Here is a 26,400-nt window from a genome sequence, read left to right as displayed (position 1 = left end):
CTTTAATGGAGCTTGGCAGCCACAGGTTCCCGCTGCCAGAAGAGGTGGAGACTCCGCCGCCTGCGCCCCACATGCGGCCGCGCACCGCACACGCGGGGGAGGAGGAGGAGAAGGAGGAGGAGGAGAAGGAGAAGGGCAGCCCCGGCCCGGCACCACAGATCGAGGTGGGCGCCCGCCTCGGGACTGGTGCTTCTTCCTCAGGGACCGGCCCCACCTCATCCGACCTGCGGCCGTGGGGCTGCCGTGGACCCCAGGTCTTGGAGGCCGTTGGGGGGCGCGGGCCAAGTCTGCGCTGTGGGACGCCATGAGGGGATCGTCTCGTCATCCCCACGCCATGAGGGGATCGTCCCTCTATCCCCACGCCATGAGGGGATCGTCTCGTCATCCCCACGCCATGAGGGGATCGTCCCTCTCTATCCCCACGCCATGAGGGGATCGTCCCTCTATCCCCACGCCATGAGGGGATCGTCCCTCTCTATCCCCACGCCATGAGGGGATCGTCCCTCTATCCCCACACCATGAGGGGATCGTCCCGTCATCCCCATGCCATGAGGGGATCATCCCCATGCCCCATACCACGAGGGGATCATCCATGAGGAGATTGTCCCCACATCCCCGCAGCCTGGTCATCCCACCCACTGTGTCCCTGGCACCCTCAGACCCTTCATTATCACCAGGGTCATCAAAAGAATGGGGTAAATCCCTTTAAAACTCTCTCAACACTCTACACATAAATACAGGACCCTTTGAGGGCAAGTCAGAATGCCTACCTCAGATGGTACTTGCCTATGCCAACCATTCTCTCTCCATTCCCCAAACCAGGCCTGCAACTGACAAAGGACTCAGAATCAGCTCTTGTCATGAAGCAAAGCACAAATCTGAACTTAGATGTGTCTTGGACAGAACAACACTTTTCTTTGTCTTGGTGAGTATCGACAAACCATCTTGTTCTCTCCCTTTGAGCACATAAAACAACGCGTGTGTCCCGTAGTGTGAGGGCTCAGCTGCCTTTGGAAGCAGTGAGGGAAGAGGCTGAGCTACCATGGCTCTGCCAGGTCAACACTTATGGTACTGGCACTAAAGGCTGAAGCTTAATGCATTTTTCCAGACTGAAAAACTAGTTTCAGTTTTTGCAAATGAGGCAAAGAAATCAAAACATATGTGTGCCCCCGGCAGAACCCCAGGACCCTGCACGCTCACTTTTCCTGGTGAAACTGGCTGTTTCACCAAATAAAAGGAAACTTTAGGAGAAAATAAGGAAGCTCGTCTCCAAGTTCACAGCAGTATTCCTGCTGATTGCAGTGGGGAGAAGTTGAGGCCTGATTCCGCAGCCCCATATTTGCTAAGCAGGACCTTCAGCATGCTGGGGTGGGGTCTCACTGCAATGGGTTTAATGACTTTGTCAAAAATAATGCATAACATCTTTAATGCGAAGTGGGACAAACTTATCTGTCATGGGTGCATAAAGAATTAAAGTTTAATGGTACTTGCCAAGATAAAAAATAACAAAGTCCATTTGTAATGCAGGCACTCCTTTTTCTAGCTGATGTTTTTATCTCTTTTTGTTTCTCAAATTCCCCAAACCAGTCATTCTCGGTAAATGTCCAAACCACAGCAGTTTTATTATATTTACAAATACATAAATTCTCAAATGCATAGGCAAAAAAAGTTGTCCTTTATAATGATAATAGAGAGAAAGAAATAGTGAGGTTTCTTTATAAATCAGCACTTACTCTTTTCAGGCATAGCTAACTTAAATGGGAAAAATAATTGAATAGGTAATCTTTTACTACTAACAAACTTTTATTTTGGCTACATACCTCTCATATGACACTTCCAGCCTCTAACACTAATTTCCTTGACTTCTTTTGGAGTATTTTAAAATCATTTTTTTGGGGGAAGGAATAAAACCAAAACAGAGTAATTTTCACGCAGGTGTTTGAAAAGTTTAATAATCATGTGTAAACTATCGCAAGCTTTTATCACATGGGCATAGCAATAGATTTCATTCATCTGGCCTCTTTCATCCCCACAGCTCCCAAGGGACCTTATCAAAGTAACTGAGCCATGAGCCCTTCTCTTTTTTTGGGGTAAGAATTCCTCCCGCCACCCTGGTGCTGCGGAGCTGCCTGAGCGCGGCGATGCAGCTGTTCGGCCGCGCACTGCCCTGGGAGGATGAGAAGAGTGCCACAGCCTGTTAGAAATACCAGGAGGATTTAGACAGGCAATGAAGTCTTCCAACCTGGAAGTCTGCCAGGACATCAGGCTTGCATTCTCAGCTTGTGTAAAAATGGCTGGGTAATCTTCAGCTCCTGCAGAGGACCAGCAATGTAAAAATGCCTATAATTTTTATTATCAAATAATTACAGGCTACCTGCTGGGCAAAGCACGTGGAGGGAGACAAATGACTGCAAATAGCCTGTAATTCCAGCAGAACTATGTGGCCTGATTTATGCATTCACAGAGAATAAAAGCTGTTCCTATTCTGATTCAGGGGCACTTTACTCGCAGTGCTGTAAATACTAACACAGCTGCAGGGTAACTGGGAACCAGACCAAGGTGTTTTTACATTAGCTATGCTTCACTTGCCTGGCACCTTGTGTAATATTCATTCCTGTGCAAAACAGGTACAGAATATTTGAACTCGGGATCATGCACTCTTGTTAGCTCTACAGGGCATTGAGTTGTCCAGTTCCCAAAGGCCAAATATTTTCTCTTCCCCTTGCCAGAACAGCAAGGATAGACAGCCACATGTGAAGGCAGCAGGCCAGGAAACCAAAGATTGATCAGCCAACATATCTGAAAATACTGTTGTCTGAAAAGATGGATCCTCTGAGTGGAGACTCAGGTCCCCAAAAAGCCCTATCCATAAGCCATAGCAATGCTGCTTCTGGAGTCCTGTCTCTAAGAGGGAATACCAAGGGATGTGCTGGGTGACCTGGAAGTGCTGGGTATATACATTTCCAACTAATATGTACCTGGTAGAACCACTTGTGTTCTGCTTCAGTTTCAGGGGTGTATATTATGGGAGGGTGGAAATTGAATAATATATCCCTGTTTTGGGGCACTTGTGGGAGAAGAGCTAGGTGTCCCTCATGGAACTTCATTGAATCTCATTGGGAAACTCTGGAGGGAGCTATATACATTTAACACTCTTAGGCTCACCAACAGATGGACCATGATGCAGAGTTGGAAGCTGGAGACTGAAACAAAAAGTTATTAAAAAAAGTATAACAATAAAGAAACCTGGAAAAAAATCTTGAATTTCTCAGGGGAAAAAATTAAGGTGGGAATGCTATCCCGTTCACTTCTAAGTAAAAATAGTTAATATGTGCAGAGGATTCTTCATGAAAAATACAATGTGCAAAGTCTTTATTAATTAACTCAAAACATTTAGAGGAAGATAGCAGCATCTTCCCCAGAGGGACACTGGAGCCATGGAGGATATATCTTGCTCAGACATGTGAAAGGTGCCATCAGGACCTGTCTGAGGGCCTTTCCCAGCTGGAATGGGCAGAAATGAGTAGAAATGAGTACCCTGTTTCTCTCAACTCTGCACAACATAACATTGTTCTCCTTGATCAACCGTCATTTCTTACTGATCTTGAGCAGGTAATTCCCTCTCACTTTTCCATGACTGGCAGCAACCCGTTGGACTCGGCCATTTGAGGTTTGGTGAATAAAGACAGTGTTTTGGTTGTCTTTACCAGCCACCTGAGATGAGCAATGAAGGAAGTAGCACCTTCCCTTAGCCTGTTAGTTTGCATTATTCACTAAGAAATAGTATTTAAAAAAAATATTGCAGAGTCATGCAATGCATACCCAGTGCATTTTACAGAGCAACAATAGGAAAATGTGAATAAACCGTGCAGAGCACCTGGCTCAGTGTATGTATTTATATATTAAAAAGCACTGGAGTATTATTTACATGCTTAGCTGGAGTTTGTCCTTTCTAGAGAAGTCTGGGCTGCTACCTGTTATACTTGGCTCACGATGATTTAAATAAGAATTTATAGACCCTAAACCATCTGCAAAATGTCCCAGCTCTTCAAGGCCAATGTAAATGCAGTGAGGGGGGAAAACCGCAGAAAGAAAAGGTTAACAAGGTTTCTCCTTGCCTCCCCCTTGGCACATTTTATAATTAACTTTATAATGTCTGAGAGCAAAAGGTTGAAACAGATGAAGTTCCCACATCCTTGGAGATAATTGCAACAGTTTGTGCAGCACATGACAGCAGCAGCAGCTCTGTTTGGTGTCACTGCACTACACGTTGCTGAGAGAGTGTGCACTGCAGGGCACTCTGGAGCCTGGCTTCACATCTCCACATGAAAGCAGCTTGCTGTGATTTATATCATCATGCTAATCAGGAATACGCATTAATTCAAGGTCCCTTCTGGGGCCTTGGGAAGAAGGAAGAATCAAAAATGAGCCAGATTTCTATTTTGTGCAAGGTGCCACTGTTTTCCAAAGTGTGAAGGAATTAAATGTGTCCTTAGTGTTTGCAGACACGTTAAAAGGCAGCTAGAGGAGAGAGCTCACTGTGCTGCAGTGAGAGCCATGAGCAAGGAACCTTCTTCTGCCCCCTAACTCTATCAGCATTAAGGAAATTTAAAATTTAAATAAATCTTGAAATTCTAGCCCACGTTTTCTTATGAATGACAGATCCTTCCTGCCCTCAGTCCACCACATTTCTCCAAGCCTGAAAACTGACGCTTCCTTCTTAACAGCAAAAAGTAGGAAAGACGTTTGTGGTCTGGTGGTTACACCATGGGGTTGGAAAGCAGGAGAAGTGGTGTTTCAAATCTGGGCCAAGATTCTTGTTCACCATGGACTGGATCCTGCCAGATACTGAGCACCCACTGATTATCCAAGGCCAAGCCCTCACACAATTCATGTGAGTCCAAGTTCTTGTTCCAAAGTAAAAACTGGGCGTGTATTCAAAAAAATTGGTGCTGATTCTGTGGTTATGCTGCTTCCCTCACAACCCCAGTAATCCAGCATTAATTTCCATTTTCCCTTCTAGTGGCATGAGGGCTGGGACAGTCATATTCCAACACTTGACACCTCCAAAGCCCTGATTCCTTATGAAAATATCATTTTACTTCTCTCTAGCATTAAGATTTTTCAGATTAGTGGGAGGTCCTGTTCTTTTATGGTTCTGCCCATACCCAGAAAGGGAGAAGAATAACAAATCTGGAAAGAAATTGCTTTTATTCTGATGAATTGCAAAATCACCAGTAGCTCTCTCTTTGGCTAGAGGAGAATCTACTAGAGATACAGACATAGTCTGTGCTGAAACTGGTTTTTTAGGGCAAAATGTGGCTTAGAAACAACAAGGAAGCATACACCAACTCTGATTGTTGGGCAAGTAATAAAATCTCCTCAAGATTTTTTAATGCTCACCCATTAGAAAGAATTCAGGTGCTAGTGTCTTATAAATACCTTAGACGTGTGATTTTATGTATGTTTTCTATGGGCCTTGTGGTGACTCTGAACTAATTCTAAGGTTCTGCAAAATATATAACCAAGAAAAGCAGGTCTATTGTCAGAGACTCCATGGGGGTCCATGAATCCAAAAAGACTGGAAACCACTACCAAGGTCAATGGGTGGATTATTTAGATTGGATATGGTGCCTTTTTTCACATCCTTTTATGTAATGCAATTTTCAGGGTGAGATTTCAGCATGCCAGTTGCACCACTGCAGGCAGAAAACTGCACAGACCTGTCTGACTCCAGCAGCTCCAAGCATGGCCTCTGCCATTCTGAAAAGACAGAGGAAATAAGAGGGAACTTGGGCCATCAGTGAGGAAAGGTAAAATAACCATATCTTTGTTCAGTGACTATAGTAACCATAAGCAGTTGTCAAAACAGATTTTGGAGCATGTTAAAAACCCAAGCCTTTCTGTGGTCCCTAGTCCAGGACTGTTGTAATAAGTCTTGTTTTCTTCTTGTTAAAACAATCATTTACTCTTTACTTTGACGAAAATAGATGTTCTCAGGGCACATAATGATATCAGCAGAGATAAATTACAAAGGCCACCAGCCAAACTCAAGCTGCTGTGAGGACTGCACCACAAATCGCTGCAGCAAACATGCACCTGCTCATGCCTCAGGCCAGCTCCTTGCATGGCATATTCCTGCAAGGCATGAGGAAAGCATGTAATCACTTATTAAATTCTTGCTCTATCTAAAAATTATTTAAAGATATGAACTTTGGTTCAAGCCTTGCATGTGTAATACCCTTATATGCCCAAAACATCATTCCACCGTGTGCATTTTTTCTGGTTTATGTATGTGCATTTTCCCTGACACTGTACAAACCTATCAAAAAATGTTTTCAAAGCTTTTTTTAAATATACAAGGAAGCTGTGGAATGAGGGTGTCTTTAGAGTGCTTTGGATTATATGGCACATGTTCATCTGAGGGTGCCCTATGCGTTCCTGGGGCTTCAGCATTCTTGCCAGGATGTCTTATTGCACAAACCCTCCTTGCTGCCCCATAACAACCACCAACTGTCCAAAACTGCTGACCTATTAACCAAACAAACTCTGCTAAATATTGCCATGTGTAAGTGTACTATTATTTTTCTAATTGCTAAAAACATGTCCTTCCTGCGTTCAATAGCCTCTAGAAGAGATTGTTAACAGCTGGGTATTTAGCACAACAGAGGCTTTAAACTTAAAGGAACATTGTCCAGGTTAGCCAGTGAATTTGGCCATCTGTATTTTTTTATAGATGATTCTTTTCATGTTATCCATGTTCTGTTTGAAACTGTGAATCAATGGCTCTCATGAGGATTAAGTCAGCAGACAGCAGAGCTCATTATTAAAAGAAAAGACCTGAGAGAAGATGGATGTAACCTTGGATAGCTGATGATGGATTGGGACTGCTTTTTAACTGGATGTACAACCTTTTGCTGTGGGAATGAGGATTGGGGGGGTGAGGGGGAGCACGTGGAGAAAATATTTTCTGGTATTTTCTGATGTGGTTGTATGGGATAGCTTGGACCCAAAACGTCCCAATCGCTCCCAGCTATTTAGGGATCATGTATAAAGAGAGCTCCAAACTGTGCTTTGCCCGTGGTTTCAGTGGTGAGGGAGTCCATCTTACATATGGCTACAATAATTTTGAAAACCTAATTTTATTTTCCGCTACTAATTGCAAGAGTTTTTTTTCCTCCTGCTTTTTGCTTGTTGTGGAGGACCAGTCATTTTTATTCTCGTTTCTAGACAGCTTCAATTCCTGAAGTTGTGAACTGGTTTGCTGTTACAGCATTTGTATTTTAGGCATGAAAAACAGATGTCTAGACCCATTAGTGTTGGGAAGAGAGATTTCTTTGGTATTTGAACTATAAATATGGCAAATTTCCCCTCATCTTATACTTTGTAAAGCTTTGTTTTTGCAAAAATATCTAATCTTAAATCAAACGGTGTCTGTTTGGTTATACCAGTCCTTTTGAGCCAATATAGTCTATCACGTCAGCAACAGTTTAGGTATTCCAAAAATAAGATGGTTATAAATCTGTGCCCTCTACCCTTGTGTCCCAAAATCTTAGGGATAAAGCAGAGATACTCTGCATTTACAGAAGCAAGATTTAAACCTCAGAATCTCAGTGAGTTGCATGTGTGCTACAGCAACAATGATGATCTTGAGTTGGGCCCAAGAGTCAAGTGTTCACAAACAGAGGTGACTTCTGTGACTTTCACACCAGCACTGACAGGTGACTTTTGCATCACCACTGCAGCATCACAGAGCACAGCTGCCTGATTTCAGGGATGCTGAGGGGTCACAGCTCCACCCTGGCTGGAACCACCTCGTGATGCCCTGAATGTGCTGCAGGACTGAGGGGAGACAGGGACCTGCACCCAGCCCCCGAGTGACTGCCTAGCCTGAAAGCAGAGCTGCCAGGGGACCTTTGATCCTCTGCAAACAGAAAGTGCAATTGATTCTCTTCACTTAGAAGCATGACTGGTGTTACATTTCCTGAGCTGGACAAGGGTGGTCCAGATGTCCATGACAGATTTTTTGCATAAGCACTTTACATTTTTTTGTTTTTCTAGCTGTTTGCTCTTCTTCTCTGGTTTAAAAAAAGCTCTTCATACACTCTTGTTGAAATCACTGCACTAAAAAAGGACTTACATCAGCCTTTAGCCTTCAATAGTTTATTGGATCTCTGGTTGCTAGTGGGGAAAATAGACAAAATTAGGCAGACAGGAAAGACTATGGGACAGTTATTTATGTGAATTTTGGGTCATTTTTTCTTTCAAACAAGTTAGTACAACCATATGGTGGAAAAAATATGCCAAGTTTTACCCAATCTACTCACAAGTCAAATAATTTGACATATAAACTGATTATTCAACCTCATATGCATTTTGAACAATCTGGAATATTATTTTTTATGGACCAGATTCCAAATTATTTAGACATTCTGCAAAGAGTCAAAATGTCATAAAAATGTCATGACTCTGTCTCCATCTTTATGTGTCCACTCCACAATCACTGTGTACACAGAGGTCCCAGCACTTCATGCAGGGAGCTGGACAAGGTCCCTACAAAGCAGAAACAGAGAGTAGTTGCACACCTCTGGGTTTCTATAGAGATGGGCAAGTCTAAATCATAGATCCACTCACTCTCCAGTGAGATAATCATAGTAATAAATAATATATTACTACAGATCATTGTAAGTTGTCACAGGTTATCGCTTTTGAATTCCTTCGGTCCTTTAACTTCTGGAAATACAAAATACTGGCTGTGCAAATATTAGCCCATCTTTCTGAGCGTGCCAAATCACTGGGTTCAGTGAAAAACCTGCTCTTCTGCTTCACTGGGCTGTGGCCACCCCTGTGAGTCTGCAAGGTACTTATTTCCCTGATAATAAAAATAAACTTAGCCAGGTTCCAAGCCACTTCCAAGTTTGCTTCTGGAATATCAAACATAAGTTTTCATTCCCTTATTTCTTGATTAATGCATTGAGCATCAACTTTTCTCAGTCACTTCTAAACTTTAATCAAGGATAAATCACCCCCAATGGGCATTTTAATCTTGTTTCCATATTTTTAAAGGAAATTAAATGTTAATTGCTGCTAGGTAAATTTATCTGAACCACTGATTTTCAATTCATCCCACAAACAGTAAGAAAATAAAGATAATTGTGAGGCATTTCCTGCTGAATAAAGGGAGCAAGGACTTTTTTCCCCAAATAATATTTCTAAAATAAAGTATTTTTAAAGATTACTGTTATTGTATATTTTTAAATGTCTGTTACTTTCAAATGCCCAGCTAAGCTGACTGCAGTAATTGTTAGGAAAATATTTCTCTCCCTGTCTCTGAGGTGACTGTGGAAGAACTATGACTTTGTTTAAGGAGAGATTAAAAAGTAGAGAGAAATTGCCATTGCATATTCAACAGCAATCAGAAAATATAAAGCCCAGCTGCTTTAGTGGGCTCGTGTGTGACATCCCTGCTGCTGCTGTGTGTGTAGCTTGAATCCTTTGGGGGAAATCATCACTGCTTAGAGCTCAGCCTGTGTTCAGCTTCCAAGTCAAGGCCGTTGATTTGGGCTCTCACCACTTGTACTTGCCCTTTCATTATCTCTTGGGACTGCTCTTCAAATGTCCTACTACACCATCCCAGGAAGCTGGGAGTTTCAAAAGATGTTTTACAGCCTGGCTACCCTGAAATCAAGACATCCCAAAACACACGCAAATGAGGACCCACACATCTGCCTTTCCAACAGCATTACCCACAACCATCTAAATTTTAGGATTGAGCACTTGCATTGCCAAAGATTTAAACCTAAAAAATGGCTCTGGACTAAAGTTTTTGTAAGATTTACCACTAAAATAATCTCTGTAAGCAGCAAGCAAAATCCTTAGGGTTTCAAATCCTACTTTTTGATCTTTTTCACAAAAGCATTGGCATTATCCTGTGAAGCAAAGAAGAAGCTGTGAAGGTCGAATCTTCTACGTCATTGCAATCATAAGAAGAAAAATATAAATTGAAAAATGTCTCTATTATATAATCTGCACATTAACAGGTGGAAAAACAGCAGCATAATTTACCTTTCGACACAGAAATGTCTTCCTTGGAGCCAAGCAAATTCACTCTGGTGTTTAATCTGAATAGTTGCCAATTTTCTGTCTGTAATGGGAATCCAGTGGAAACTCAGGAAGGAGAAAGAATTAAAGATAAATGCCACTTTCAGGGCAGGATCTTTGTCTAAGGATATTTGGTCGGGCTGGCAGAACACAGACATAGGGACTGGTCTCAGGTCAGCAGCAGAGTGTGCTGGTTTGCTTTTGGGAGCCTGTGCCAGAGTACCAGGGTGACTTTCTAGAGTGCAAAATTATCATTACCAGTAAAGACTTTAGTGGAAACACAGGTCAGGCCCTCCAGACTCACTCACTCTCACACACACACATGCACAGACACCACCTTGGCCACGTTCTGGACCAGACATTTCAGGGATGCTCTGCAGCCACTCACTCATCTAGTCCATGAGCAGAGCTGATGCTTTCTGCCTCAGGAAATGCTTGGAGAATCCACTCATTATGGTCCTGAAGGTTCCCTACTATGAAGAGACATCATATTCTTAAAAAAAGATGCTGGGAGTAAAAACTGCTCTCAGGAAAGGCTTGCAGGAGGGGAGGATCAACTTCCATTGGGTTAATAGACCCATTAAAAATCCTGAGGGGGTCAAAATTAATATTATTTTCTACATTTCACAGATGTTACTTTATTAAAAGGAAACCCCGAGATGTTCAAAGGAGGCAGGGAGCTAAGCTGCCAGTGTCATTGAATTTTAATGATGAGTGTGTTCCTTAGGCTCTTTTAAAATCCCAGCTTTAATGTGTTGCTTCATGCAAGGCTAGAAGGCTTGATTGCAAGCAATAATTAAAAGTCTTCTAATCCCAAGAAAACTAGTTTAAACCAGAGCTCCCCTTTATAGTGATTAAACTAAAACTACTAAAATGGAAACTTCTTCAGAGGCATTACTTTCCATTTTTTATTCTTAGTGTCTCACTCTGAATCAAGAGCTTCTAAAAGGGGTAAATATAATGTTAAACAGGCTAACAATAAAGTTTTCAGTCTAATCAATCTCTCTGGTGCTACAGCAAGTGCAATTATTTTAATGGAGTGCCAAGATAAGTAAGAAACTGAAAGTAATCTGAAAATTTCTCTAACTGCCTGTTAATAGTGAACTTTCCTTCATTTTCTCCTTTGAAAACATTCCAGGAGTGTTCAGAACTTGAGTGAAATATCTCCCTAAATATTGCTTAAGAATGACTTTTGTGCTGTCTGGTTCAAATGCAAAAAAATCTCAAAAATCCAGCAAAAAAAACTTTCTGTAAGTTACTGCAGTCTTGCCTTTTGCAAGAATGGTGAAAAAAAATCTGGAACTTACTTCTCCTTTGCTTGCATTGGTAGGTATTTTATTCTGGTACTAGAGATTAAACAGACATTCAGCTTTTCACCTTCAGTATAAAGCCAGAAAAAAAGTAGAAAAATGAACAAAAATGCAGGAAGAAAAACTGATAAGACAAAGTAGTTGCTCACAGATAATAATAAAACCAAATGCTTCTGATACCAAAGACACCTGGCCACAGCAAGGCCTCAGCAGTAACATAGCTGTGTTGGAAGGGTCGACACAAATTACCCATAAATATTTCTAAATCTTCTTGCATGAAGGGCAAGAGATGAGGCATAGATAAAGATGCATACGTAAGAGCTCTGTCCCAGCTGGCAACTGGTATCCCACTTTTCTTTTGAACTGGCTGCAACTGGGGCAGGCTGTTCCTTGCTCTGCTGCTCAGGTATCACAGGATCCATCCTCTGGGGACAGGGACTCGGGGATCGTGTGACAGGTTTGATGGGCGCATTGTGCTTCAGCATTTCCACGCTCACCTGCCTCGGCAGGCACAGAGACCACACACACACAGTGTGAGCTGGGAAATTCTCACCAGGTGCCACCCGCGTCTCCCAGCTCCGCCCAGAGCCCACCTTGGAGCGTGGTCCTGCTGGAGGTGCCCCATCCTGGGCGGGGGACAGGCACCCAGCACAGGCAGTTTTGGCAGAGCCTCCCTGCACCACGGCCTGCAAAACATTTCATTTTTCTCTCCTCACCCCCAGTGCTCCCCTCCGGTTGTGGTTTGCTGCTTGTATACCCTCAGAGAGGCATTTGCAGCAGGAGAGTCAGGGCAGAGAGGTTTTCCACTAGATTTAAATAGCTTGGAAATGCTCCATCCTGTTTGGAAAAGGACCTCGGGGTTTGTGCCATGTCATGGGGGCGAACAGCAAGGAATCCTCTCGCACCATTTGTGCTTCTAAATGCCAGCCACGCTGCGCTGCTGCCGAAAGATCCCGGTGCCAGGCTCTGCCGGAAAAGCCCTCGGCAATTCCCGGGGGAATCACTGAAATCCATCAGCGACCAAGAGTTACTGAGCAATGGGCATCGCTGCCAGAGCCGCTGTGCCGGGGCTCGCTCCGGGCAGGAGGCTCGCAGCCATCCTCCCTTTCTCTGCCTGCACCGCCTGCCCTTGGGACTCGCTGTTATTGCAGCCTGCCGTGCGTTTTTGAGGTTGCTCCTGCCATCAGCTCTCAGAAGCAGGCTCCCTCCTGAGCCCCTCGCTGCCATGCCTTAAATCATCATCTGCCATCATTCCAGGGCTGTCCCGGCTTCTAAGACATATTGGTAGTGACAATAATGGCTCTCAGAGCAAAGCTTACACAATGTGCCCGTTTGTGTAGGTTTCCAATACACAGCACTCTAAAACGCGGCCGTTTCTGTGGTTTCCTCCTAGTGAGCAACTGAGTTTCAGCAATCAGAGGAAAATGGGCCAGGGTAATTCTCCTCTATCCAGGTTGCAAGAGCAACCTGTGATGTCACTCACAGATATTTCAACACACCAGCCCCAGGAAAGCTGTAGCATGTGAATAGTTCCCAGAGCTTCATTTGACAAAGCTTCTTCCTTTCAGTTTGTTCTATAAAAAGGAAGAATTTCTCTGTGGAGAGGAATTTCATTGAATTTCTTCGTGCTTTTCAGTAAATTGAGAGGCCAGGGGAAAAAAAAAATACAATACACCTGGTGTCAGGATATTCAGTGCAGCCAAAGTAGGAAAACAATTGAGGCAGTGGAGGGGGGGGTTCAGCTGTGTGCTCAACACATGGAAAAACCAAAGTTGTACAATTGAGTTGTACAACATCATCTGAAGAAGAAAAAGACAGGAGCACCTAACTGTGGTGCAAGAGGAATCCAGGCTTTGGTTTGGTGTTGGGAAAAGGCAGGCTCAAATCTCCTGTTGCTTTAGTGTGCATAGCTGTAATATAGACACCAGCAGCTAAGCTCATGTGGGAACAGACACTCAGATATTGTCCTAATTTACTTGCTCACTCTGTTTCTCAGTGCTTTTCTTTCTTAAACTTATGCAAAGTCCAATCTCAGTTCAGGCAGAACTCCTCTGCCTAAAGAGAACTTCATGCTGTGTGGAAACACAAGCAATGCCTTCTGCACAATATCCCAGACACTAATGCAGGACTTTTAATCTTAACACAGCAAACCTGCTTTTCTCTAAAGATAGCTTAGTCTATCAAATGGCCCTGCTTATTGGAAACCTCCACTGGCTTTTTAATAAGGTTTCTATTCCAGTGTATGTGCACAGAACAAAGTGCACTTTTTGCTGCACTAGAAGAATTTGAATAATCAATCAATCGTTTTAAATAAAATTCAGATAACTCAGTGTGAATGCAGTTGAAGTAATCTTTCTTTTAGTTGAAGTAGCCTTTCTTTTCCTGCAAAAATATTTTCTGTAAAATCCTTTTGACATATTTTATCTGTTTATTGAAGTGCATTGATGCTCGGTGCAATGACCTCAGGTTTATGGAGAGACAGGTTGTATCAGACAAGATTTGGGCTGGGGAGAGTTTCCATCTCCAACACCCACTGAACATTTACACAGATCACTATTCCACACCTTTGCAATCTGAGCATCAGTAAGTGATGCTGTGCCCTGCACTGCTTTAATATAGAATATAAAAGAGTAAAAGCACTAAAATCTGTTCAATGTGCCGGCCTGAGCAGGAGGCAGATGCCCTGAAGGAGTGCAAAGAAATTCCTGTGGGCTGTTGAAAATAGTGCAAAGGATTTGGATGCAGCTCTCTGGCTCTTTGCAAAGCCTCTCTTTTTATCTGCCACTTACGGAGATGCAGTTTTCAAGAATAAGATTTTAAGCCCTTCCTGAAGAGCCAATACCATTAAAGGGCACTGGGAATCCCTGACTCTGTCAAGTTCAGACCAGTCTTGATAACAAAGTTCTGCTCCTGCTTTGTATCCCTAACTGCCTGTGCCTCCCTCCCTGCCTTTGCTGTCTTGTCCATAGACATATAAGGATCCCTGGCACAGGAGTGGCATCAATATGGTCCATATTTGGGTTTTTTTTGTAAGGCAAGAATTATGAACAGAACAAATACTAACGTTGCTGCTGACCTGGCTGACTTTGGTCAGGTCTGTACCTGGTTTCCCAGCTGCACACTCAGACTCCCCGTCTGGTTCCATCTCTGATACACACATATATCTTAAAGATTCAGAAAACCAGTGTGAACCTAATAAAACATTTTTACAGGCCCTTTGAATTGAAATTGAAAAGGAAGCCATTCCAGTCACCATAAGTACTTACTTTTCCTTTCTGGCATACTTAAGTAGGTGAGAATTTGAGGCAGGTGCCCTCCAGTGTCTGCTACTATTATTTGCTGAATTTTGTAATGTAAAAGTCATTCTTTTGGATTAGTGTGTAGTGTGTGTTTGTGTACACATCTATGGAAGCTGAAAATAAAAATGGATTTCAATAATGAAATCTTAATCCAAATTGCAGTACTCTCACATTATCCAATTATTAAAAAAAAAAAAAAAAAGCATTGTTTAATTTGGAAAGAGATGGTTCCAGTTATAAAATGAGTTATGTGGATTTGATTACAGAGCAAAATTCTAGTTAAATTGGTATTACATAATGTATGAGTGAGAGTTCTTTGGGTTTAATAACCTGGTCTTCCTGCATTTTTCAGTTTTCCTGTTTATTGAGAAAAGTGATCCCTTTGCTTCATGGACATGAGAGCACTGTCAGAGATTTAGAAACTGAATGTAAAAAGGAGAGGACAATCAGATGAAATGACAGGGGAGCTGCTGTCCTCCTAAATAAACCACAGCCAAGAAAAATGCAACTGCACTCCCCTTGCTCTACTTTAAAGAATGCACTTTGTTCCTAGAAACTTTTCATTCCTGTATCAGCTAATCTACTGAGAAAAACACTTGACAATAAAGAATACAGCTTTTGTGGCAAGAATATTTGGGACAAAATTCTCTCTGTTAGAGCAGGCTGGCTTGTTCCATGCTGCTGCTGGCCTGGGTGATGGAGCCAGAAAAGGACAGCACTTCACTGCCAGTCCTCTGTCCTCAGCTGTGCCAACACCACCAGGATCAACAGAGGCTGTACATTTGTAATTTTATTTTCATGCACAAGCATGAAAGGCTCTAACTTGAAATGTGTCCCCTGGTATTTCTGAAGTTTGGAAAAATTCAGCCCAAAACCTGAGCTTTGGAGTGGTTCCCTCCAGCTCGGGGTGGTTTGTTCCCATATGTTGGATGCAGGGACCCAGGGCACATGCTGGGCATGCAGAGATTTGGGGGGCACACAGAGAGCCTGCACACAGGATGGGCCACCAGCATGGTCAACAATAAAGTCCCACTGCTGGGAAGAATCAAATCCTCTTTTTCAAGTGCTGCCCTGGCTGCTCTGTGTGACGGAGAGCGGAGACAGTGCAGTGCAGTTTGTGTCAGCTATCACAGGAGGGTGATAAATGTGCTGTCAGAGTCCTACAGCTCTATCTGTTTGCTGTCTGGTGGTTGCATGATTCAGGATCAGTTTATGAGTTTCTTCTGGAACCAGATGGTTGCAAGGCAACAAAACGAATGCCAGCCACATATAAATGTCAAATGTTCAAATCATTACATGTCAACATAGCCAGGGTGTGCAGCCAGCACTGCTGCAGAGCACAGAGCCACAGACAGACAGCAGGGCTTGTTTAGCCAAAGAAATACAGAATTCAGGAAAACTCTGATTCTAAAAGAGATACTTGGTGAAAATAAATCAACTCCTTATAACAAAAATATGACCAGGTCTGTGTGTCATGAGATAGCCTGCAATATATGTCATGAAAGCAAGTCCTGTCAGATTTAATTACTTTTTTCTTGCTGCTTTAAACAGAGCTGGCTTCAGCATGAAGGCAGCTCCTTATTAAAAACGAAATATAAAAGATGAGATTACTAACCACGAGGAATTTACCAACAGAGACAGTATCTAATCCTGTGCAATATCCTGTGCAATCGTGAAATATCTGGGATATCTGCAGCATTCCAGAGAATTATATTTGGGCATTAATTATTCTTCTTAATTAGCGTAGTCAGACAGAACCTAACTGCAAGGCCTTCTCAGGTTGGCGAGCACACTTCAGTGGGTTCCATTAGCACACAAGATGTACTACTTTAATCCAGAACAAAGTATTTGCCCAGTAGTTCTGCCAGTTTATGCCAAATCCCATGGACTTGAGTGGGGCCAGATTTTGTACTTTGGCTGCTTCTCTATATTCTGGCAGAGATGAATGCATTTTTATAATGAACTATTCAAAATCTTTCCAAACAAACTCAGTTATAAAAGGATTTCCCCGCTGTCAGAAATGAGGTCTTTAGCTGATTCGTGATGAGTACAACCTTTTCTAATAAGGCCTGCATATATTTCCTTTTGAGCTGCACTTCATTCATTTGCTGGAAATTCAGGAAACATTTGAATCAAGTTAGGACCCAACAGTACAGAGGCTGCAATGTGGTTATCATCATGTCAGGCACAAGGAAAAGACTCGGGCAGAATCCACTCCCTCCAGAATGTTCCCATCAATATTATGGGTGTGAGAAGGAGCCTGCAGCCATCTGGCCTTCATTAGCTCTGTTTCAAGCTTGCTATACATAAGGAAGGAGTCTGAGAGACAGTCTGTTACAGCCAAAGAACTGCATCAAATGCCCAGCCCCTGGGTGAGTGATCCCAGGAACTACCTGCTAATGAATAGAACATGGCATTTGGCACCAAGGATGATGTTGAAGTGATAAGTTTAAAAATGTAGTTTATTATTGTCTTCCTTTATAAAATTAACCAGGATGCACCATCCATATCAGAGCCTTTATAACCATTCATTTAGCTCTGCATTATTTAGCAAGAATGAGTCTTTTGGTAAAATCTGTGTCATTCTAAAATTGATTTTTCATGGCCTGTTGCAAAATTGTTTGTCCTTCCCATACATCAAGTTTTATTGCCATCAGTTGCAGCTGCACTACAGGGTAATGCGATTATATTCCATAAAAGAGTCAGCAGCAAATCGCTGTGGGTACATCTATAAACCTTTTGGGGTAAAGTGGTGTCTCATACCTGTACGTTCAACAGTCCAGACAATGAATTAGTGCTGGACTCCTCCATCCTGAAAACTGGGACCAGGATGGATGAAAATCCATATAAGGCTTGACCTTAAAAGACCTCTGCATTCTAAATTCCTACTGGCTCCAGCGGGGAGCTGAGTGTGGGAGGTTGGCAAGACAGACCTGGGATTTTGCTGCAGGAACAATTAAGGGACATCCCACTGTACACCCCAAGAAGGTTTCCAAGGCCTAAATTAGATCTGGGCACCATCTGGGTCAGTGGTTACCAGGGCTGCAGAGATTTATATGGAGTCCTCAAAGGACAGGCAGTCACTCCGTCACAGTTGGTCCCTGGGTTTGTTTTCTGCAGTGGTTTGCACAGAATGTGGGGAAATGTCTCCCAAATCTATCAGCACATTCTGCAAAACCCCACTGCAGCCCCAGCCAGGACGGTCGTGGGGCTGTAATTACCAATGTGGTCCTGGCTCCTCTCTGGACAAAGCAGGAGCTTGCAAAGTCCTGGGTCAAAAATGACATTTTTCTTATCACATTGAAAACTGCAATTCTTCCTAAAATAAAACCAACAAACCACCTATTCTAAGATTAATGTGCAACATAAATCAGAAGTAATCCAACTGAGACTGTTAAAACAAAGCTGCTTTTTCTTGCCAAATTGAAACATTTTGATGTGACAAAAAAATAAATTATAAAGGCAGAACTGCTGCTTTTGACAATTTTAAATGAGATTTCATTTTAATCAGTGAGATTCTGCAAAGTGTTTCTGACTTGTTTTCCCTGGCTATTTTCAGAGCCTTGCTTTATTAATATTTATTACCCATATTTTCACACCTGGAGGACTAAGTTGCTCCCTACTGTTAGCGAGCTACTATACTTTGAATTTCCTATCATGGTTAGCACAGGAAGGGGAATAGCCAGGCTTTAGTCTTCCACGTGGTTTGGGGTCATCATCTTCAGCTTCAGATTCTTGTCTGTGAAGTGAGAGCAAATGTGTGCCATTTTACTTGTCCCCAAGAGAAATTTCCTTTGAGATGCTCAGATGAAAAGTCAAGAAATTAGGATGGCTTTGGTAAAATTGCCCTGCTACAACAAGAGGTTCGTCTGCAAAGGATAGAGTCTGCTTGGCTGTGCATCCTGCTGGTGTGGCATTGACATCTGGGTGCATTGAATTGTCTTTACCATGGCTCTCCAGCTGTCCCTGAGCAGCAGGGTGAGAGCCAGTGTGAAAACACAGCATCTTCTACAGACAGAATTGTTGGGACACTGAAAGAAAATAGAACCTCCTGTGCTCTCCTGAAGGGAAGCTCTTTTTCTGGTATTTGTCCTTCTGCTCCTTCTTCCTCCAAGGACAAGCTGATGAAAGCAGACAAAGTCACAAAAACCAGTGATTGCCAAGGAATATTTTTGCAGAGAATTTTTTTATTCAAAAATGAAGAAGCGCAACTCAAGATCTTCTGGCCTTTGAAAAGGTGGGACTCTGCTGAGAAAAGCTTCTCGCCTTAAGATTATTCTACTAACTGAAGATTTCTCCACTGAAAACCAATGCCAGCAGGATCCATTCCAAACCACCCACATCCTGGGTCAGTATCTCCTTTTTCCTGGCTTGAGGAGCCCCCGGAGTGAAGAAGGCACAGTGGTGGCAAGACCAGGCTGTGCTGGGGAGATGGAGCTCCTCCTCATGCCCTCCTCTCATCCTAAAAACTCAGAGGCTGCTCTGGGGCACAAGGAGATGCTCTGTCACTCTCCTGTCTTTCCTTCCGTTTGATACACCCTCACTTTGTCCCTGTGCTCAGCAAAAGGCTTTTCAGGTTACCTGCACAGGTAATTTTACCTCCTCACTTCTCTTGCCACACCAAACGAGCAGCCTGGCAGCAGCAGCAGCTCGTCGGGAGCAGCGGTGCGTGCAAACAGCACTGCCTGAACTGGGTCACAACACCTCCGCTCACTGCAGGGCACATCTTTTGATGCCCCAGACAGATACCTGAGACAAGACAGCACTTATACACTCCATTATCTGTCAGACAGAGATGGAAAAGGGGTGATAAGGAAAAGAGGTGGGGTGGGAAGTGCTCTGTTGACATTGGTAGGGAAGAAGTGAGTGCGGAGGCTCCTGGGTGGCCTTGGAGAAGCCGTGGTGGCAGGTCCAGGCTCTCTGAGAGGGGCAAGGCTTGTGCCTCCTCAGCCCAGCAGCACATACAGATGTGACCTGGAGCACTTCTGAGCACAAACTGTCGTGCAACCAGGGCAAAAGGTTTGCTTTGTTTACCAAAGTGAGAGAAGTCATTTAATACAGAGACCCAGCCCAGTTCAGTCTGCTAGGAAAAAAGAGAAAAAAGCCAGGATTCGAATGCCTTGCCCTGCTATGGACATGGTGTCTGCTCCCTGCTGTGATGGTGCAAAACACTTATCCCTTAGTTTTGTCTCCCCAGCCCTTAGCCACTGTCCCTACTGAAGAAGAAGGGGTCAAACTGTCTTTTCATCGTGGGACCAGGTCAACCTATGGAGGTGCCTGGGAAGTGCTGCTTTATCCCATTCTCCTGCAGTTGCTAGTTGCCCATCAGCTGTCCAGGTTTGATGGAGTCAGTATTGCAAGGCAGACTCTGCCATGAGTCACGGACTGCCTGATGCGGTGCCAGGCCAGCACCGTGCCCAGGTGTCTCCAGCACAGGTTCCCATGGGAGAAACCCCTGGATGTGATCCCTGAGCAGGGCCTTGCTTAGCAGACACTCACTGACAGTAATTGCATTCCCCAGAGGGGACTGGGCTGACTCACGCTCAGAATTTTCATACAGCATTTGGGATGGGCAGTGTTTCTGCTCTGAGTCACGCTGAGCTGTTCTTTAAGGCTGGGAGGATGCTACTGCAGGGTCCCAGCCCAGAGCTGCGGTGCAGAGGATTTCATGCAGTTGTCACGGGGCCTGTATGGAGGTCACATTGTTCTCAGGAGTATCAAAGTCCCTTCCCTGCCACAGCCGTTCCTACAGCATGCTCCAGGGGCTCAGCTTTGCACAGGAAACACTCAAAGCAGTCACTTAGCAATTGCAAGTAAATATGTAATTGGAGCTCAACACTCCAAAGTGTCAGGAGCCAACATCACCACCCTCCCAAGTCATGCCTGCATTTAAAGATCCCTTGCTGTCCCTATTGTAGTCCCAGATGAAGAATGAGTCTCTATTCCTCTCTCTGAAGACAGCAGCTGCTCTACGGATGCTCAGGCGCTCCAGAGGACCCCAGCAGGCTGCCTCAAACTCCAGCCAAGAATAACATCAGAGCACAATGTAGTGAGTTTGTTTTTCACAAGGTTCTCCCAACTTCCATGGGCTGGGTGCATGACTCAAAATTAATGGAATGCAATAATGAATTTCACTTGTCAGGCCAGCATTACCCTATCTGCTGTGCTGAAACTGCTGTTGCATCACAATGGGTCCTGGGATAGGTTGAAATCCTGGAGGAAATTGTACATGGAGAAGTCATGAGCAGGCCTAACCTGGGACTGGATGCAACATATCTAAGAGGGACTTTTATGCCTGATAGTTTCCTTTTAATTAAATGTAAGCCTGCCTAAGAAAATAGAACTCGAGGTCAGGGTTTTTGGATGGAAAATGAAATGACCAGGGCACATGTTGTGTTTCACAGAGGGAGGCAGTGTGAGGATTTTTTATTCAGGGTGTAGAGATTAGCTGTTTTCCATGGCATTTCCAAAAATCCTTTAAGTACAAATACCCAAAGGGTAAAAGCAAATAGTGTCCCTTCTTCAACAACACCTTATCTGAACCCCTGCTGTCCTGCAGGGAGTCCTCAGAGCTGCAGGGAGTGTTACTTGGTGAATAATTGGGCAAAGCATGGGGTCAAGCCCCTGCACTTCCATTTCCTTCCTCTCCCTCTTGCAGACCCCAGTCAGCTGTCCATGGAGAGAACCTGGGCTCAGATGTGAGCTGAACACCTGAGCTCACAACAAAACCGAAGACTTAATTTAATACCCGTGTCTCAGTGACTCTGCTGCAGGTTTCTCAGCCAGGTGAAGAGGAGCACCTGTAACACTGTGGAGAGCCACTGCCTCCAGGGAAATATCACTTCCCTCTGTGTATCAGCAGGGCTGGAAGGACTGGAGTTGTATGAGCCACTGTTGCAATTACTGGTGTTGCTGGATAGATGTTTTCCTTCATGCTGTGCAAAGTTGTATTCTTTGGGAAAAAGAAAACAACTCAAATCTCCTCAGAAACCACTTAAGACATGAGATGTAGAGAAAGATTAATGAGAGGAATGGATAGAGTGCAGTTTCTCAGACTGAGGACATGGCTTGGTTCAGCTGCACTGAAGCACAGGCTCAGAGGTGTCCTGGAGGGCTCTGGGAACCACCGTGCGCAGGGTGGGCTCTCAGCATGTCTGCAGTTTCTCTCTCCACAGCAAATGCACACGCTGCCAGAGAGCAGGTGAGGCACTGGCTTTTGTCACTTGCACACTTTCCTCCCACCTTCAGGACAGATTTAGTCTTTTTTCTTTTGGCCAAAACCATCCTTCACTCCTAGGAATAAAAATTATATTCCAGACCCTCTGGGTTTTCCCTTCCTTTATTGCTGAATATTGTTTGCTTCAGGAGTGAAGAATCATGAAACCCAGACCCAGAAAAGTTATTTTCTTCGAAGGAAACAGTCTTACACCAGTGAGTTTTCTGCATGAATATTTGTTTGCATCCCACATTTCTTGCTCTGTGAGTCAAGCCAGGCAATCTGGAGAGAAGGAGACCAAGGTGATCTCTGGTGTCCTGGGAATCATGGGCAGCACTGCCTTACTGCAAGGATCCTAGTTTGTATTTGATCATTTTTTAATGATTTCTTTTTTTCAATAAAAGATTTATGCTTGGGAAGACCTGTTCCAAATCACCTCAGCGAAGAGCAATTCCATTATGAGAAACTGATCCCTCTATTCTCAGTCCCTCTGGGAGAAATACGTTCTTTGGTAGATTTGGCCCAACACAAATGGAAGTTACTAAACTGATCATATAAAGTTGTGTGATCACTAAGTTTCTGCTTGGCTTTATGAATTTCCTGTTGTTTAACCACCTATGCCTTAGTGTGGCATGTAATTCATTGCACGGAAATGCTGTGATCCACTTCACTAAAATTTCTGTATGCCTAGGGAATTCATCATCTTTCAGATAATTTATCAAGCAAATGTGGATTTTTTTTTAATCCTCCTTTTAAATTTTGTGCTAATTTTGACTCTGATTTAAGATTATTAACATTGAGATTTGCCCACTACAGAACTTAAAATCCCAGGCTCATGAAAACTATTTGATCTCTAGGAACTGATTTCAGTCCTTGAAAGGCAAGCACACGCCATGGGGTCATATTTATTTTATGAGATGATTTTTTCCTAGTGAGATCAGTTGATGGAGCAGCCAGTGTTGCAAAATGTGGAATAAATTTCCAATACTATACCGCAATACCCAGAAAGCATCTCACCTGCAATTTAGCAGTCAGTAATAGGTGCATTTGAATAGCTTGCATTTTATGTACCTCTGCTTTCATAACTTCCCTTCTATATCTCATATATATATATTTATTTATATGTATGAGAGAGAATATATATATATATATTTATAAATGGTTTCCTGCTTTCTTACTGAACACTGGGGAATTAAAAGTCAACTCTGCTTCCTTGAGCTGCTGAAAGATTGCTTTCAGGTGCTGTAGGAGTTCTTCCCAAGGTTTACTATAAATCAAGACAGCATCCACACAGGCCACTGCATACCCTAAATGTTTGCATAGCAGCAGGCTGGTTACTTGAAAGACACTAAGGAGCAACCCACACAAACCACAGCTTTATGCTGAAAAAAATCCAGTAAGCACTGAAAATTTTGTTGTGGTCTTGGAAGATTCTGCTCCGAGGTGTTGCCAATATCTGTTCCAGAAATCCAGAAATCTGTTTTTTCCCTTGGCACTCACATCAGCTGGTACCCAAGGATGGAATTGTTATTTAACCTCAGTGCCCCAGCATGAAATGATTTGGTGCCAACCCCCCACATGGCCACCAGACCAAGATCTTCTGAAATGCTGCCTTCTGCCACCAGCACTCTCCTGATTCCAGCTGAGTTACCAAGACCCACCAGAATTTCAGGAAAAGGAGCATGACAATTTAAGGGCTGGTGTTAGATGTGGGCTGCAGAAGACCTGTTCAAAACTGTGCACTGGATGCATATCCCACTGGAAATGTTCAGTGTGTTCACCAGCAGCACCAGTAAGCCCTTTCCCCACTCCATCCCGGCGGGAGACCCCGGCTCCCACTGGGGCAGGAAAGCTCCCTGCATCCCGGATGCAGGCAGAGCCAAACGCTGCTCTTGTTCACACATTTCTTACTAACTTGGTGTTCCAAAAATGGTATTTTTTCCCACAATAAAGTTTGAAAAATGCCAGGACAATCCCAGGCAAGTGATTCATGTGCATGATGAGGGGTTGGGGAGGGGATGGGGGAGTGTGGATGTTCACACTGTCTAATTTTAGATGTCTAATTCAATTAAGGTCTGGCCCGGTTACACAGTCAAAAAGACTCGCCTTCCAACAGGAGTTACTCAGAATTCCTAAATTAGGAGCCTGCTGCTGGCCATGAGCTGGGAAGCAGCATGAGCCTGGAGTCAGACAGGGTTTGTACCTCCTGGACCCATTACTTTGTTCAGCTCTCCCCTCGGTGGCATATTGAAATACACCCTTCTTATTTTGTCTCAGAAAAGGCTTTATTGGCTTAGCCTTATGCCCCATTTTAACCTCTCCTTCCTATTTGTTATTTGTGAAGACTCAGCCCTGATTAAAACCAGCCACATCTTTTATACTGTGTGATGGCTGTTGCTTCCTCTCCATGGATTTCTTCCCCAGGATTCAGAGTTTCCTCAGCCCAGCACGTAGGAAGCCAGCATGCAGAGCAGGCCAGAGAACGAGAGCTCCTTTGTAGCTTTACTTTATTTTTCCTTCTGTTTGATTTCCAGGAGAGGGATTTTATGTTGCCTGATTTAAAAAAATTACTCAGGGTGCCCGACAGCCCTGCAAGACACTTCTTAACCCTTAGAGCTCTTGCACCACTGCCCGAGAGTTTAGCAGAAGTTTATTTGTCCTTCATCTTTCCTCACTTTCCCCATCTAATGTAAAGTTACCATGGATTAACTGATGCTCATTTTCTCTATTATTCAAATCAGAAGAGCTACATTCTTGGTACATTTATCACATTCTGAGCTCTGTGATGCCAGAGATTAAAATGATCAAACCCAAAGTGCATTTCTGGCCCCTTAGCTCTTAATCAGTAACTACAAAGCCCCCCACACTCTTGTGGAGCTGAGATTAGACTGGAGGTGTCCCAGACACCAGTTCAGTGCTGTCCTCATGGCCAGCAGATGATGGGAACCCACCATGACCCCAAAAGAGGAATCAAATTAAACCCTGTTGACCAACTCTGTTTTCAACTGGCTCTACATTCTTAAACCAGCATGTATAGGGGAGTGGGCTTGTCAGATAAAGAAATAAACATCTGCCTCTTGACTCCACTGTTCATTCCACTGGAAAAGTCCTCTCTGGCCATGGCAATCTTCCATGAGTCTGAAGAGGTAGGAATTGTGCACTGGGCATAGTTTCCTGATGCTTTGAGCAATTCCTTTTAAACTTATGCATAGGAAACCCAGGCTGTAACCCTAAGTCATGCCAAAACAGTCTCCCCTTCTAGATTTATAAAGTTTGCCCAGCTTTCTACCACTGCCACCCAGGTGGTACTTCACCTTACTACAGAAAAACACCTATAATTTTATTTCTTTGAAAAACATGTGAAACTTTTGGCTCAAAGGCTGGGTGGGAAAAAAGTACATTTCTTAGTGGTTTATTGCCCTTAGGAAAACATACTTCAGTTATGAAGTATTCCCCCCTGAAAACTTACTTGACATTTTGTCGAGAAAATAGTAACATTTCTACAAAGTTAGCCAAACTACTTAATATCAGAGCTGTAAAGCAAAGACCTATGGAAATGTCAGAGTGTGGATGAGACCGGTGACCTGGCTTTATTCCACTGTTATGAGCCTGCACTTCTGCTGAGGGACCATCCTGGGAAGCTTTGCCCACAGTAGCAGGAGCTGCTCCTGTGGGAGAAGCTGGAGGTGTTTCCCTGCAGCAGCACCATTGCTGCCCTGCCAAGGGGCTGCTTCATGCTCTGCATGAGGATGGAGGGTGGGAGGTGGAGGCAAGAGAGGTTTGGACATCATGGTGAAGCTCCTGAAGGGCTGGACCAGGTCCCTGGGGATTCAGGTGGGCTCTGGATTCTTTTCCCCAGGGAGGCCTGAGTGCTGAACAGCTTTTCTCTACATCCTGGGAGCCTCAAGCCACTCCCAATCCTCCATCCTTCCCCATGCTGGACTCCCAGACATGTGCCATAAGGAGCTCAGGATGGGGACGATGACACATTTCTGTCAGAGCTCACTGGCAGAGAAATAAGCCTAGCTTAGCTCAAATGAGCTAATTAATTAATATCTATCTCTCTGTCTGTCACCCATCTCTTCAGCTGGAGTGAAATTCTGGCTCTGTGAAATCAAAGGATGTTTTGCTATTCACACATATGGGAGCACAGTTTCACTCCTCATCTCTCTGCTTTTCAGCCTGACACACCAGAAGGTAAAACCCTGTCTCAGCTGCCAGACACCTCTCAGGTGTCCCAACATACATTCACGGCTGTGTTTCTGCTCATCCAAACTCTGCAGTTGCTCCCATCTTTCAGGAGCAAGAGAGTTAAATGCTGTGTCTGAACAAATATGAACTGCAAGAAAGTTCAGGCCCATGCTGGGATGTGAACTTTCTGTCTCAAGCCCTTTTCTAGTTTTGCTGTAAACAATTTCAGAATGTGATTAGATTTTAAGGGAAACTTGTAATAGAGCTGTAATAAGATATGATG

The 26,400-nt window shown here is 43.7% G+C and overlaps 1 long non-coding RNA gene across 1 annotated transcript; it reads left to right on the top strand.

The window, feature by feature from the left end:
• The first annotated feature begins 94 nt into the window (after positions 1–94).
• On the top strand, positions 95–15,225 carry LOC128796489 (uncharacterized). The gene is made up of 4 exons (XR_008433825.1): positions 95–164; positions 823–925; positions 5,671–5,813; positions 15,063–15,225. It is a non-coding gene; the product is annotated as an uncharacterized LOC128796489 (long non-coding RNA).
• The last annotated feature ends 11,175 nt before the right edge of the window (positions 15,226–26,400 follow it).

This window comes from Vidua chalybeata, chromosome 17 (assembly GCF_026979565.1).
Source record: "Vidua chalybeata isolate OUT-0048 chromosome 17, bVidCha1 merged haplotype, whole genome shotgun sequence".
NCBI lineage: Eukaryota > Metazoa > Chordata > Aves > Passeriformes > Viduidae > Vidua > Vidua chalybeata.
This window is presented reverse-complemented; position numbering and strand designations above follow the sequence as displayed.